Raw genomic sequence first — 16,553 nt, 5'->3', positions numbered from 1 at the left:
GGAGCTTTCCCAATGTATACTCTGAGCGTATACAAAACAGAAGAAGTCATTTGAAGCCAACCTTACAAACATGAATAGGCCCAGACGTTCTGATCTACTCCTATTATTCTTATTCCTCCTATATTTCCATAGTTAAAAAAAAAAAAAAACCTTACAACCCATGGTGCACACATCAGGAAAAGCATACCTGAGTGCCCCTGCACTACCCTCTGATTTCTGGACCCATCTTTAATCAATGAACAACCTCTAAATACGTTTGGTGTGACCATCTGCTGTGAGTGATTCCTATTTTTCTTTGGTCTTGTTCATCTGAACTGTTGGTGTGACTTCTGCATATCCTCTTTTCCCTCCCCTCAAAATGGTTTCAAGAGGTTCCAGATATTGTAATGGAAATAATAGAAAACCATTAAATATTAATGCTTGGATGAGTGCAATACATTCTTAGTAAATCTTAGAAATATAATGATTTCAAAGGTTTATACATACTTAATCTAATATGTTACATTAAATTTGTGTGCAGTCCATTATGAAAACAAATATTAGTGAAAATGCTATCACTGTGTCAATACACCATTTAAAGGCATTAGAAGCAATTTTACAGATGCTCTCAATGCTACTTACCATCAAGATATTGATATCTTTATCTATTTGCTAGCTTTATAGGTGTTCCAAAACACAACTCTTAAAGGAACCGTGTGACCAGATTATGATCTATTTTTAAGCCAAGTTATTTTTAAGGACATTTGATCAAAAAATATATTGAATAATACAATCTATATTTAATAAAGATTAAAGTCATAAAAGTGTAAAGTCATAAAAGGGATGTTACCATTGAGCATTGAGATGTCATATAAGGGCATTGTAATGTCAGAAAAGGACATAGTATGATGTCAGAAAAGGACATAGTATGATGTCACAATCAATATTTAGGATGTGGCGTTATTATGTCATAATAGGGAAATATTGATATATCATTAGAAGACAGACTTGGCTCGCTTGCCCTCTGTGACATAAACATCCTAGGAGCTAGTAGGTCAGTGAAACAGGCAGAAGTAGCATCTAGAACCTCAAAGGTAACAATCTGATCCTACAGGAAAAGAACGTCATCACAACTTCTCCAAGATGTTATCAGCTCCCAGCACAACTTGTGGACACTGCCTCCATAAAATACCACTGTTACTTACAGTATATAAACCTCCTAAATAATATCTACCCCTCACAACACAACTGACCACTCTGCCTCTGACTTATACAGGATCCCGTTTGTCTCACTTCCAATGTATTATAATATATACTATATCCCACCCAAATAAATTACCAATTCCTGTTTGATCTCAGGTAGCACATACAAATGGATTAACAGGAAACTATCAGAAGAGTAAGGTTGAGGAGACCAAATGTTTTTTTTAATTACAAGTCTTTACTCTCCCTACGGAGCAGATCTCCATGAATCAATTTTAACTAATATTTTTACATCAGGTATAGACGGGTTGAAGATGGTAAATCAACTCTGCAATGAAGAAGGTCACCCTGCATGATAAAAGGGGTTGTACGATAAGTCATACAGTTTTCCATATGACATTCAAAATGGTTTAGAGGTTTTCCACAAAAATCCAGTTTTCCATTTTGCTTTAACCCCTACGCACACCAGGACACAAGTACTTCCCGCATGGGGACTTTCTATAACGTCCCGCTTCTGGCACCGGCTCACGAATGGAGCCAGAAGCAACGGCTGTCAGCTGTTTAAAGGACACCTGTCATCAGGTCTGTGTCACTTGTCCTGTCACCTCTACCTGTTGGAGCAGCTCACAAGGATTCCATCCCCGCCTTTATCTAGTTATTTCATACATTAATTATTGCAAAATCATCTATTCTTTATTATGTAAATGAAGCTGGTCACATAGTCAGAGGCTGTGATGTTACCCCTGTTACCACTCCCCTCTCCTCCCCCTGCTCGTGTCTGTGTGTAATATATAGTAAAGCATTGCTAGTGTCTGTGCTGCATCTGCTGACATGCTGCATCCTCCTAATACACAGAGACACAGACATCAGCTACACAAGTACCTGACATGTTGTGCTATAACATGGCTGCCTGGAGCTGTTGTATCTCTCCTATACACACAAAGGCTGCAGGGGGCGCCCGCACCAGGAAGCACATCATTATACAGGCTCACATCATTATACAGGGTGTCAGTCATGCACTGGGGGTGTGGCTGTGCCTCCCACTCATGAATAAGCTGGACAGCTTTAATATGATAATGACTCATTGGACATTTCACAGGTCATTTGCATACAGCTTTAGGACCTCATTGCTTAGGTTTACAGGCATGTAGAGGGACAATGAAGGGATAGAGGCAATGCTCTCTAATGGCAGTTTATGAAAACATATTTAGTTTAGGGGGGTTATTTTGCCTGACGGGTTCTCTTTAATATAGCTGACACCGCGCGCTAATGCCCACGGTCAGAGCCGGCTAGTATTAACCCCTGTAAGGGTCTTCCCCCTATTGATTGGATCCCCAGTGTCGCTTACCGGGGGGATCCGATCCTCTTCTGGGCAGCCCCGAAGTCTGCCAAGTGCCCCGGGGCTGCCCGATCTCCCCGGCAGTCAGACCCCTTCAAGGACTGTAACTTATAAAGTTATGCATATGAAAGTCGGTGATGCTGAAATTAACAACATTTTCGCCAAATTACTTTTTATTCAGTAAAAATGGGAAAAAAGTTGAAAATCTATATAAATGAGGTCTTTTCGTAATCTTGGCGAGCCATAGAATAAAATTAATATACTATTTTTATGGTAAACGGCCAAAAAAAACACAAAAAAATTTTCCTAAAAATTGATGATTTGGGGGGCAGGTGCTGGCTATATACTATGGGGCAGGGTCCGGCAAGCTATATAATGGGGAGGCTGTGACCAATACATTTCCCACCCTCGGCTTATACTCGAGTATATACGGTATGTAACACTTGATGCTTTGCAAATATGTTCAAAATGCATTTCAAAACATTAAGTAAATGCATCAATGCAACTTCAATAATATATTTTGTCTTTATTGTATTGTTATAATGTGGAACTGTGATGTCACTAAAGGACACTGATTTGTCATAAAGGGAAATTGTTATGCAGTGGCATTGTGGTTTCATGAAAGGGCATTGCAATGTCATAAAGGGCCATTGCCATGTCATAATTCAGAACCGTCATGTCCCCATGGGAGATTATGATGTCAAAATGGGGCATTGTGATGTTACAATGAGTGTTGTAAATGTTGCGTTGTAGTTACGCAGAAGGGCATTGGGATGTCATAGAAGGGCATTTTGATGTCAATATGGGACACTGTATTGTCATAAAGGAGCATTGTGATGTCATAAAGAGGCATGGGGATGTCACAATAAGATGTGATGTCAGATATAAGATGAGTGTGATGTCACAGAGCATTGCAATGTCATAATGGGAATTGAGATGCCTTAATGGTACATCACAATGATGTAATTGGATGCCACAAAAGACCACCCTTCAGTACTTTATTGCAGAAGCAAACATCCTCATTATGATGAAGTACATCCTTTATTTTTAGTGATAATTTCACTAAATAAAAATGGTTCCCCACCATACTGGTAAGTTAAAAGGTTTAAAAAAATATTTCAATGGATTTGATCCCATTTTATTTGATTATTTGATCCCATCCATAAGGTGTGAAACACTGCTCTCTAGTGTTCTTGTGTTCTACATGCAAATTCATGTACTTCCCTACATCCTTTGTCAGACTTCTTAGAGAGGCTTCTAGCAGAAAATAGCTGCATTCAAATGCAGCATAAATGTAGAGTGTATTTTTTTTAAGGCTCTTTTGCATCTTCATCCACGATGGTACCATAATATTTGCATTCACTTATTAATGGTGTGTTTATGAGCTTTTCCCCACCTGTTGACTTATTCTGCTTAAAAATAGAAAAAAACATTGTATCGCTTTGTCAATTATAACAACAGTGCCCAGACATCCCAGTGGGGCCAATGACCACCCAAACCACCCATTAATGACAGCTCTACAATAAAAGAATCAATTGTATCTGTGTCTTTAAAGAGGACCTGTCACCCTAAAAAGTGCTCTAGGAGGTGCTTACTTTAGTGCTACCCCAGATGTAGTACTGTTACCCTGCTAGCTTTATGGGAACCTTCCGATAAAGCTAGCAAACACTGCACTGCCATAGCCTCAGAACACCAGACCAAGTTTACTTTGGCTCAACGTATTCATGAGGGATCCATCCGGCAGAGAAGTACAGGAGATCGGAGCGCCTCGGACCGGTCCCTCATGACCCCTCCCATACCATTGGCCAGAGGTGACTGCCAGGCTTCATGCAGCAGTCACCTCCTCCTCAAACCACCCCCTCATGAATATGCCGGACCCCTGTGGGTTTGGTCCTGCGTTCTGAGGCTATGGCAGTGCAGTCTTTTAGGTTCCCATAAAGCTAGCAGTTTAACACTGCTATTACTGGGGTAGGGCTATGGTGACAGGTCCTCATTAAGACACTGAAACTGTTGATTTCGGAGATAGTTGCAAAAGGTGCAACAAGCACCGTATTAAGCACTGTGATTAATTAGGCTACATCAAAATTCATAAATATGGGGGCAATATATATAAGTAGATTAAACTGAGGACTATATCTACATCCATAAATATAGGGACTATACACATTCATTAGCCCGGGGGCTATATAGAAATGTATTAGTATGGAGGGCATTGTAACCAAACTAATTAGAGCTGCAGGCTGGGTAGAAATTTGTGTATGTAGAATACAGGGCCACTGTATATAAGGTAATCAGAATGAGGCTATATTGAAATTTGTTAAAAATGTGCCATATAAAAATTGTTGAAATAGGGGTTTGCTGTAAATAAAATAATTCATGGAGTAATGTACATAACTTAATGAGCAATCTTGTACTTAAAAGTGCTGGAGTGCTGTTTATAATATAATTCACTGGAGCAGGTAATTCAAATCAAGCAGTTATTTTTATTATATAATAAATTGGGGATGCTCTTTGCATTGCATATGTTGAAATATGTATATCATCTATATATGTTCAGTGAGATCACTATAACCCTTAGGCAGCCAGCCTGCTGTTTTGGGGTCGTGCCGGACACTGACCTCTTTTTTGCACTACACATTCAATTTCTTTCTTGCTCTTGCTACATGCATCTCAGAAATATCTCCAGAATACATCTGTTTCTTACAAATGAATCCTTTAAAATGCTAATTGCTGCTCTGATTCGCCCTCGACTGGACTACTGCTCTAAACCCTCTCCTCTCCAATCTATTCTTAATGCAGCAGCCATGCTTGTCTTTGAGACCAAACACTACACGGATGCCTCCAGTTTGTGCCAGTTACTGCACTAGTTGCCCGTCTCCTTCCTAATACAGTTAAAAATAATAACGCTCATCCACAAAGCTCTGCATAATGCTCCACCTTCCTACCTCTCCTCTCTCTCCTCTCTATCTCATTCTATGCTCAACCTGTTATCTTCGATCTGCCAGTGATCTGAGATCAATCTCTCCCTTAATTCCCTCTCCCTCTCATGCACCAATTCTATGGAATGCCCAACCTCCAAAGTTTCAAATGTGTTCTTCAAACCCATCTCTTTAGGCAGGGCTATCACACTCACTAACTGCATGAAATTTCAACTCTTTCTTTACTAACCCATCCTCCTGTCTGTTATTTGGCAAACACCAGGTAGATAGCTAGCTTCAGGCTTCTCTGAAGTCCTATTGTCCTTGGACTTTGTATATAAGATGGCGGTAAATGGCTAGTTCAAACAGCAGCATTTTTATTTATGAAATTATTTTATTCTTTTCTCCTCTAAAGAATGGCTTTATCATTATGTAATCTTTTATGTTTCTTGTGTCACCACCTCATCCTCTTAGACTCCCTGTTATTCTAATTAACTGTTTGTACTCTGTAATGACTTATTTTATTTGTATATGTACCCTCAGATTTGTAAAGCACTACAGAATCTGATGGCACTATAAAAATAATATTATATTATTTATTAATGATATATAGGTAGGAATTAATAGCACTGTGTCTATTTTAGCAGATGACGCCAAGCTGTGTAATTTTGTCTATGGATAATGTTCATAGGTTGCAGGGTGACTTGGACAAACTGAGTGTTTGGTCATCCACTTGGCAAATGAGGTTCAATGTGGATAAGTGTAAGGTTATACATCTGGGGGCTAATAATCCACAGGCTACATATGTCCTTGGTGGAGTAAATCTGGGAGAGTCCCTTGTTGAGAAGGACCTGAGAGTGTTAGTAGATCATAAATTAAATTCAGCTGCCTCTAAAGCCAGCAAGATCTTGTCATGTATCAAAAGTGGTATGTACTCTCGGGATAGGGATGTAATATTACCACTGTACAAGGCATTGGTTCGGCCTCACCTGGAATATGCTGCTCAGTTCTGGGCACCGGTCCATAAAAAGGATGCCCTGGAGCTGGAGATGGTACAACAAAGAGACACAAAAATGATAAGGGGTATGGAGGGTCTTAGTTATGAGGAAAGATTAAAAGAATTTGAAAATAGACTACAAAGGGGGAACATGATTAATTTGTATACATATTTGAAAGGTCCATGCAAAAAATATAGTGGAAAGTTGTTCCATGTTAAATCAAATTAAAAGACAAGGGGACATTGTCTCTATCTGGATAAAACAAGGTTTCATCACTAGAGGTGACAGGGTTTCTAACTGTATTTTCCTTTATTTTTTGAACTTGATGCACATACCGTATATCTTTTTACAACCATACTAATTTTGTAATATTATGTAATCTAGTGAGTAAAGTTTATTTTTAATCAGTGGTACTATGCAATCTATTGAATCGTCAAAATAGATATTGGAGTGACAAAGTGTATGTTTCATGTGCAGGAATAACAGAATGATCAATTTTTGTGAGGAATACATTTTATATAGATGCATATTTTGATATATATGGTATGATGTTTTTATGAGTGGTATATAACATTTAGAAGCACTGTATGGGACATAGCTGTTATCAGGGATCACTATACTTTAGCACAGTCAGGAGTTGTTTTGCAAGACCTGAAGACATCTTGGGCAAATTCTGATGTAATAAGCCCTGGCAAAAGAAGTTGTCAAGTTTACACTTCTCCATGTGCCTGATCCATATGTTTTAGCATTTGCACAGGATGTATATTTTACGCTTCCATGTGGTGTCTAGGATCTGTTAGAAAATGCATTTATGGATCTGATTCATCTATTGAAGTGGATTAGTTCAAATTGAAATGGAATACAGACTAATTTTGGCAATGTGTCAGGCTAATGTCTTAAGAGGTTAATGTCAGAAATCTCTGAATTCGATATGGCTCCTGTGTTTGAAAACCACAACCAAGGCTGCATTTGATTGACAGCTGAGGATGAGTTCCTTGGTGAAAGCCTGGTTGCCATTTAAATTCAGTTTCAGATGGTCGACACAGTCAGCTGCTGAGGGGTGGTTCACAGGTTGCTGGCTAATTGATGTCCGTATCCCTTTTTTTTAATTGCTTTTACTATTTTGTGTATCTAGACTTTGTACCTTGCCTGCGTCTAGGATTTGACCCGGTTGTCTGACATTGCTTGACTGTCTTCTCTGTTGTTTGTCCCTCAGTGTTTTGTCATCTTTCCTGTGAACCAATTCAGTGTAGGTATTGTCGACCAGAAGTCCCTGATCATTTGGGTTTGTGAGGTTTGTTAGGTAGATGACAGGGGTTGTGGGTGAGTTTACAGCCTGCAACTCATTCTCTACCTTCACAGTTAATCAAAATAAAGAAAGATGTTTTCTACCAATTAAGATTTCATAACGGGATGTTATAAGGGTAAAGGTTGGTATATTAACATGCATTTGATACTAGATTAAAATGTATTTGTGATTTGGCCACATCAAACTCACTTGTGGGCAATAGGCATTAGAGCCACACACTTATTCTCCGGTATTCACACTTTCACCTCTATACAGGCATCTGGACTTTGCTGAGAGATTGCAAGGCTGCTACTTCTGGTGGTGGTCCAGAGAACAAGCCAGAGGTCAGACAAATTTCGATCAGAATCAGGTCCCGCCAGGGTCTACAGCAAATCATAAAATCAGCACGTGGAGAAATTGAGTCAATGTCACACTGTTATACTCTGGGAGTAGAGTATTGGAAAATGAATTAAGATTGTTATGACTTGTTGTTAGGTCAAAGACATTTATGCATCTGGAGCAAGTCAACATATTGTTCATGTTGTTAACTATTTTGGTATAAAGATTTTAATCTGGTCATTCTGGTGAATTTTCTATCAGTTTTGTTATATTTGCATTGTTGGATCTGTGACTATTATTCCTTCTTCCACTTTAAAGTCAATGAAAATAAAGGCTTCGAAATGTTGAGCAACTAAAAAGCTGCAAATTTGAGTGCAAATCCACTCCAGCCCCTTCTTATTGTAGAAAATAGTTTAGTACTACCCTGTTTCCCCTAAAATAGGACATCCCCCAAAAATAAGAACTGGTACAATTTTCTTTAATCTTAGAAATATAAGGCCTCCCCTGAAAATAAGACCAATTGTCTGTCATTGCTACATCTCCCCCAAGCCATATATTATTAGTAGATCTTTTAGATGCTGCAAGAGGTTGTGACAGAATAAAATCACTGACTGTTGCAGGACAAATATGCTACAAGCAGCTACATGGAAATGAAGTGGTCAGTTAAGGAAAGTGCTGTTGCTAAACATGAGATATTGGGGCCAAATATTCCAATAGTGCAGAGTTTGGAGAATTATAAGGATGTTTGAGAAGTTGATTTCTTGTTCATTAATAAATGTAAATTCTTGTTCATGGTAAAATAAGAATCCCCTGAAAATAAGACCTAGAGCCTCTTTAGGAGCAAAAATTAATATAAGACGCTGTCTTATTATTTTCGGAGAAACAGGGTAGTTGTGCCTACATCTGTGATGTGCACATCAGTTCCAAAGACAGGTAATTATACATAACCCTCAATGGGTCAGAATTATCAATCTGTTGAAAACAAAACTGTGTCATAATTTGCACCATAAAAACTGTATACACCAGGGGGGTTAAGACAGTTTTTAGATACTCTTAACTATGACAAGTGGGCGTGGTCTCTGAAAATTAGGTGTACACCCTGAAAATTAGGTGCAACAAACCAGCAAAGGAACTGGATTAGAATTCACCCAACATTTGCTTTTATAGGTTGCAGTAGTCCATAAAGTAAGAGATTTTTTTTTCAAATTTAGATAATGTATAGTTGTCCAGATCAGAAGGTAAATTAAAGGGAGCCCGACCGCAGTTATTAACCTAATAAACCACTACCGGTAAAAAAAAAAATCAACTTTGAAGTGAGATGTAAATTGGCTGTATAAAGTGATAGAGGCAGAGAGTTAAGCAAGTCAAGAGCATCCACCTCACAACATCCCCCTTTTGTAATCATCATGTTTCAGACTTCAAAGGAGTTGTTTAGGAGGTCCAGCAGAGGGGGAGATAGCTTGATGAAAACAATAATAATATTTGTAGAATCCCTGAACTAATCAGCAATATATAAAATCAGCAATATATAAAATGAGTCGCCAAAGAAGAGGAACCTAAGTTCAGAAAATTCAAACCCCTGTCTGCCACATAATTTGACACTCCTCAAATGAAGTCCAAAATATTTAAAGATTGTTCTTCTTGTCCAATGGTTTAAACAAGACCAGGGTGAAGATAATACAAAATCTTTGAAAAGGGAACTTGTAATCAGAAATTGGCCTAATAAACTATTAGCAGTATGTTATCCAACAACTTTCAGATTGTTTTTCTTTCATGGCCCAGTGTGGGTCCATCATCCAGAAAATAAACAATAAATTAAAGAGAGCCCATCAGCAGTTATTGACCTAATAAACCATTACCAGTATTTTGTGAATGAAGTTAACACCTTCTAGATCATGTTTTTTTCATGGCCCAGTCTATAGGCATCCAGAAGAAAATCAACTTTGAAGTGAGGTATAAATTGGCTGTATAAGGTAAAGGAGGTGGAGAGTTTTACACTGAAGTCAAGCTCTTCCCTGTGCTTTATATCATGCACCGGAGTTCAGGGGATCTGGTTAGTGATGTCTCTGTCTTCCTGAGGCAGGGAAATCTTGACATCAGTGTTAAACTCTCCACCTCCTTGACCTTATACAACCAATTTACATCTCACTTCAAAGTTGTTTTTCTGGGTTAATTTCTGCTGCCAGGTTCCCTCTAAAGTGTTGCTAGTAAGACAGATGGAAAAAATAAGACTAAACATTGTACTGATAGTCATTTGATATAACCTTTTTCAAATTAGTGGTAAGATTAATCCCCAAATATCAGAAAGAGTCAGATGATAATTGACAGAGCTTTTGACTTTCATAGTTGACAACAAATCCAGAAAGTCTGATAAAGCTACAATCGATGCACATATGTTAACAAATCTGTGAGATTGTTCAAAGATTCTTTACCATGTGTAGAAAGGATTGCGGTAAGCTATTTAACCCCTAGGCGCACCAGGACGTTATAGTACGTCCCCGGGGCTAGATGCTTAGCGCACGGGGACGTTCTATAACGTCCTGCTTCTGGCACCGGCTCACGAACGGAGCCGGTACCAGAAACAGCGGCTGTCAGCTGTCTAGTACAGCTGACAGCCTGCGCTAACACCCGCGATCGGAGCCGGCTCCGATCGCGGGTGTAAACCCCTTACACGCCACGGTCAAACATGACCGCGGCGTGTAAGGGTGTTTGCGCTGTGGATCGGATCCCCCGTGCCGCTTACCGGGGGATCCGATCCACTTCTGGGCAGCACGAGGACTGGCATGTGCCCCGGAGCTGCCCGGTCTCCATGGCAGTCAGACCCCTTCCGGGTCTGACTGTAAACTGTCTGAGCATGCGCAAGCTTGCTCAGACAGTTTACACTGCTCTACAATAAAATAGTATTGTAGAGCAGTGTATTGAACTTAAACCAGTGATCAGAGCATCACTGGTTTAAGTTCGAGTATGTAGAAGTAAAATTATGCAAAAACAGTTAACACTACACATTATAATAAATAAAAAATAAATACATAAAATATAAGCCCCTAAAATGTCACTTTCCCATAAAAACACTTAATAAAGTATAAAAAACACAAAAACACAAAAAACCCCGCATATTTGGTATTGCCGCGTCCGTAACAATCTGTATAATAAAACAGAATCATTACTGGACCCGCACGGTACACGCCGTAGAAAAAAAAACGCAAAAACTTTCCGAAAAAAGATAATTTTTAATTAATACCCTATAAAAAAAATGCTCTAAAAAGTAATTTAAAAAATGTTATGCACTCCAAAATAAGCCCACTAAAAAGAACAACTCTTCTTGCAAAAAATAAGCCCCTAACTAGATTTGTCAGCCGAAAAATAAAAAAGTTATGCATATGAAAAGATGATGATGCTAAAATGAACAAGATTTTCTCCAAATTGGTTTTTATTCAGTACAATTGAATAAAATACACAAAACCCCCACATATTTGGTATCCCTGCGTCCGTAACAATCTGCATAATAAAACAGAATCGTTATTAGATCCGCAAAGTTAACCCCGTAAAAAACAAAACAAAAAAAAGCTCCAGAAAAAAGATCATTTTCAATTAATACCCTATAAAAATGCTCTAAAAAGGGATTTAAAAAATGTTATGCACTCTAAAATAAGACCACTAAAAAGAACAATCCTTCTCGCAAAAAATAAGCCCTTAAACAGATTTGTGAGGCGAAAAATAAAAAAGTTATGCATATAAAAGACGGTGATGCTAAAAGTAACAACATTTTTGCCAAATTACTTTTTATGCACTAAAAATGGGAAAAAAATAAAAAATCTATATAAATGAGGTCTTTTTGTAATCGTGGCGACCCATAGAATAAAAATAATATACTATTTTTATGGTATGGTAAACAGCCAAAAAAAAAAACCTCATAAAAATCTTCCTGAAAAGTGATGATTTTCATTTCCTCCACCAACAAAGAGTTAATAAAATCTCACCAATTAGCCTATAGATTCCCCCAAATTACGTACCAGAAAAGTGCATCTCATGTGGCAAAAGAAATAAGCCCCTATAGGTCCACATTAAAAAAAGAAAAAAATTATAGCCTGTACAATGTGACATAGCAAATCTGATCTGGATGGCGCCTCTTTCCCTTCTATGCCCGGCCGTGCGCCCATACAGCAGGTTACCACCACATGTAGAGTATCCGTGTACTCGGGAGAAATTGGGTAACAAACTTTGTGGAGCCTTTATTCATTTAATCCATTGTAAATGTTTAATTTTCCACCCAAAATGAGTGTATTGTGAAAAAATATTACAATTTGCAGACTGCACCTCCATTTTGTTTTAACCCCTATAAAACACGTAAAGGGTTAACAAACTTCTTAAAAGTGGTTTTTCATACGTTGAGGTGTGTAGTTTCCACAATGGGGTATTTTACGAGTCCCACTATTATTTAGGCCTCTCAGTGTCAATTAGAAGTTGAGCAGGTCCATCTAAATACAGGTTTTGGTGATTTTACAAAAAATTTGAAAAATGATACCTAAATTCTGAGCCTCATAACATTCTAGTAAAATATGTGGAATCTTAAAAAACCATGCCAACATAAAGCAGACATTTGGGAAATGTAAGTTATGAATTTATTTGGGAGCTATGACTATCTGCATCAAAAGTAGAGAATTTAGAACGTTGAAAATAAAGAATTTTTCCAAATTTTTGCCAAATTTAGTTTTTTTTTCATAACTAAACACAAAAGATATCATCCAAATTTTTAAACTAATTTGAAGTACAATGTGTCACGAGAAAACAATCTCAAAATCCCCTGGATATCTCATAGCGTTCCAAAACTATAACCACTTATAGTGACACAGGTCAGATTTGAAGAATGGGGCCGCGTCCTTAAGGCCAAAATAGGCTGTGTCCCCTAGGGGTTAATATTAGGAATAGGAAGGGAGATGGGCGTGATGCATCTATCGGGCAAGTGTTTAGTAAGAAAAACATTCTTAAACAAAGTATGTAAATGAGAAAGCAATGATTTATAATATTCATTAGCAAAGCCATCAATACAAGGGAATGTGTATGTTTAATCAAGGGCTCATTGCTGTTCCCCAAGCTAATTTAGGAAAATAAGCTTCTAATATATACGCTATAAGCTTCTCAAAGTGGCTTGGCACCTATCTTAGGTTTGCTGGTTTAGCATTATTATCATGCAGCTGCTATGGACTCTAGCATGTATATTTCTCAGGGTGTGGCTATCTATATGCATTTTTTGTGCTCATCAGTTTGAGGACTATTCATATTTCCCTTTGGTTGGCTGGTTCATTCATTACACCATCACCGTTTGCATAAGAACCCTGCCCTCTGCTTTTTGTAGCTTTCTAAATAAGCTATACCATTCTCTCTTTTAGATAGTTCTTACCAAGTTTGGTGCCATAGATATTACTTAATAGCTAGAGCGGATGATCTGGTGTTTGTAAGCAGCTGGGGACACTACTTTGTTGCTTAGTTACCTCTTACATTTCAACCCCGGCTGGGGTGGCGCATTAATATGTTTGAATCCGCCGGGAATCAGCTTTACTTCCGGACTTGCGCCGCTGATTGAACTAGACGCTGATTGTCTGCAGGTATTTGGGGATTGTATTTAAGGTGAGTGAGGCACACTTTTGGCTACATTCTCCTGAGAAAGTCTTCTTGTACGACGATACGCGTGGGGAGACTTGGGCCGGTGTCCTTTTCACCCTCTTCCGCCTGTATGCCACCCTAATAGGATTTGTTACATGCAACCTTGCCTACAGCTGACATTGTAATTGGTGAGATGTATATTAGGTGATAGCACTTGTTTCACTTTGTATAATTTTATACACGTGGGCACTTTGTTGTTGTTTCCATTTGTATCATAAAAGTTACAGGCTACTATTGGGCCCAGTACAATCAGTACCTCTTCTTACATGTTTCCTGTTGGGCTGTGTTTACAGGTGTGTTTTTAGGATTTATACTATATTTTCCCATATGTACATTTCAGGGAGATGGGTATTCATTACTAAATTACTGGACACATACCGGTGGTCGCCGTTTTGTATCTGATGTATATTATGTTTTTTAATTGTTCTTATCTTTTGAGTGGTCTGTTTTGGAATTAATAAAAATAAATATTGATTTTCTTGTGAAATTCATGTATTGGCCATTTTTCGTGCATTCCTTTCTCTCTCTTTATTTCTTTTCAAAGTTCTGTGAATGCAGGACATATAAAGACTCATAACACAAAATGACTACATCTCCTGACGAATGGAAGTTATATGGCCAGACTCATTCTCGCTTCCCGTCACTGCACTGCCTTCTCACATTCTAATTACCTGTATCTAATTAAATGTGTCTAATTACTTTCTAGTGACCATAAGAGTACCACTAAGTTTTAAAAGTTTTAATAAAAATAACTAATAAAATCAATTAAAATGACCCAAAAGTCCTATTTATATAAAAAATAACATAAGGTAAAAACTGTGAAAATCAGTTAAAATACACATTAGTTATTTCCATGTCTGTAATAACTTGTAATATATGAATCATTATGCAACATGCATAGTGAACTATGTAAAATAAAATGTAAAAAATGCCAAAAGTAATAACTTTTGTCCCCATCTTATCACACAAAAAATGAATAAAAAACTAAAAAAAATAAACTCTGTTCCAAAATGGTAGAAATAGAAGGAAGGAAACAAGCCATCACACAGCTCTATAGATAAAAAAACAAAAATGTTAGGTCTCTCAGAATACTAAAAATAAATGACAGAATCAATATATGTGAGAGAGAGTTAATAAAATTTAATCAAAATAATGTATTAACTAAAAGAAAATAAGCCCTTTAAAAATAGCAGGCAAACAAAGCAGAGATCTGGTAAATTTTACCTAGTAACTCTTTTAGGTAGTAAGACCTAAGGTAAGCAGAACATTTAGAATTTCTAAAATGCCTTACCTGTTAGATGGCAGTACCCCCAAACATCTACCAGATCCAAGTGATCCAGCAACAAGTGGATTCTGCGCAGAAGAGGACTGGAGTGCTCTTCCCTGTATTGACCCTGATCATCTTTATGGGTAATGAAGGCCACCCTTTCCATTTATTACTTTCATGTATTATATGTGCACCTCTTTAAGTGTTACTAGATACTTTTTAAGTACTGGTGCCAAAACCAGACATTTTTCTGCTTGATTCTAATTAAAGCTGATAGAGTGTGTGCTCCTATGTGAAAGGCAGTTGCCATACCTACCTCTCACTCCTTCCCCTGTGTTGCAGCCTCTTAATTGGGAGTTAGTTCTTGCAGGAAAAAACTCCATAGCAATGACACTGCCTGATCATTTGCTGGTGATAGACACAATATAATCTTCTAAAACAATAATGACACAAAAGAACCCAACCAGAGGCATTCTTTTAAGAACAGAATTTATTTCATGTACATGGGTACTGTCTGATCTGTCACACACATTGATGTCTACACTAACAGAGCACTGGAGAAAATCATAGAAATATCCATTACAGACAATGAGCAGAAGTTGTATCTGACAACAGATACATTTAATATGTTGCATTAGGGAGTGATACTACAGCATGTCAAATACACTCCTCAATAATCACAATATGTCTCTGCCACAAGGTGTAGCTATTTCTCAGTGCAGAAGACTTGTTACTATATATATCACATTGAGTGTTGAGATTCTGCATAAAATAAACATACAGCAGGAAGCAACTTTCCATCTTATTGAAACTGGGCTTGTCATTTCTTTACAACCCATTGGCTTCTATTGCCAAGCTACAACTGAAATAGAAAACTTCTACATTTCTAGAAACATTTATTACAATTACTATAACTGCAACTTGAAGGACTTTCCAATGACAGCACAAGTATGGTAAGACAGGTTTAGGCCATATATCTGTCCTGTCCAGCATCCACAGTGTTCCTCACATTTTAGAGGTAGGTATTATGTGACCAGCCATAAGTGGTAAGAGTTAGAATACAGCATCTGAAGTCAGTCCTCCATCTTATAGCATATTACGCTTTTTATTTGTATGTGCTTCTTATCTACAGAAATAATGTGCTAACATGTGCTTTTAATGTGCTAAGGATTATATATTGTGCATTTCTTACAGTTTTTCTCGGGTATATATTTATGATTTTAAAGACATATATTATGAAATTATTGCTAATGTGCCACTTCATTTAAATACTTACCAAACTCAGTACATATTAATTAAAACCCACTCAGTAACTGCATTTTTGAACTTGTGGGGGAATCTACATGCCTTATGCATAGTGGATTTGCTGTGGGTTATCATATGCCGGCACAAGACATATGTGTGGCATAAGATAGCCCCACGGCTGCTCTGGTGCAGGCGGACACATCAAAAGGCTCTGGCCTCTTCATGTATCTGGCGGGGGCCTATGCATCGGTTATATCTGTGCCAGGCTTACTACCAACAACTGACCATTTTACATGCATACATATAAGTCACC

The sequence above is a fragment of the Engystomops pustulosus genome, chromosome 2 (genome assembly GCF_040894005.1).
Source record: "Engystomops pustulosus chromosome 2, aEngPut4.maternal, whole genome shotgun sequence".
NCBI lineage: Eukaryota > Metazoa > Chordata > Amphibia > Anura > Leptodactylidae > Engystomops > Engystomops pustulosus.
The sequence above is the reverse complement of the archived record's forward strand: the minus strand, read 5'-3'. Positions refer to the sequence as shown.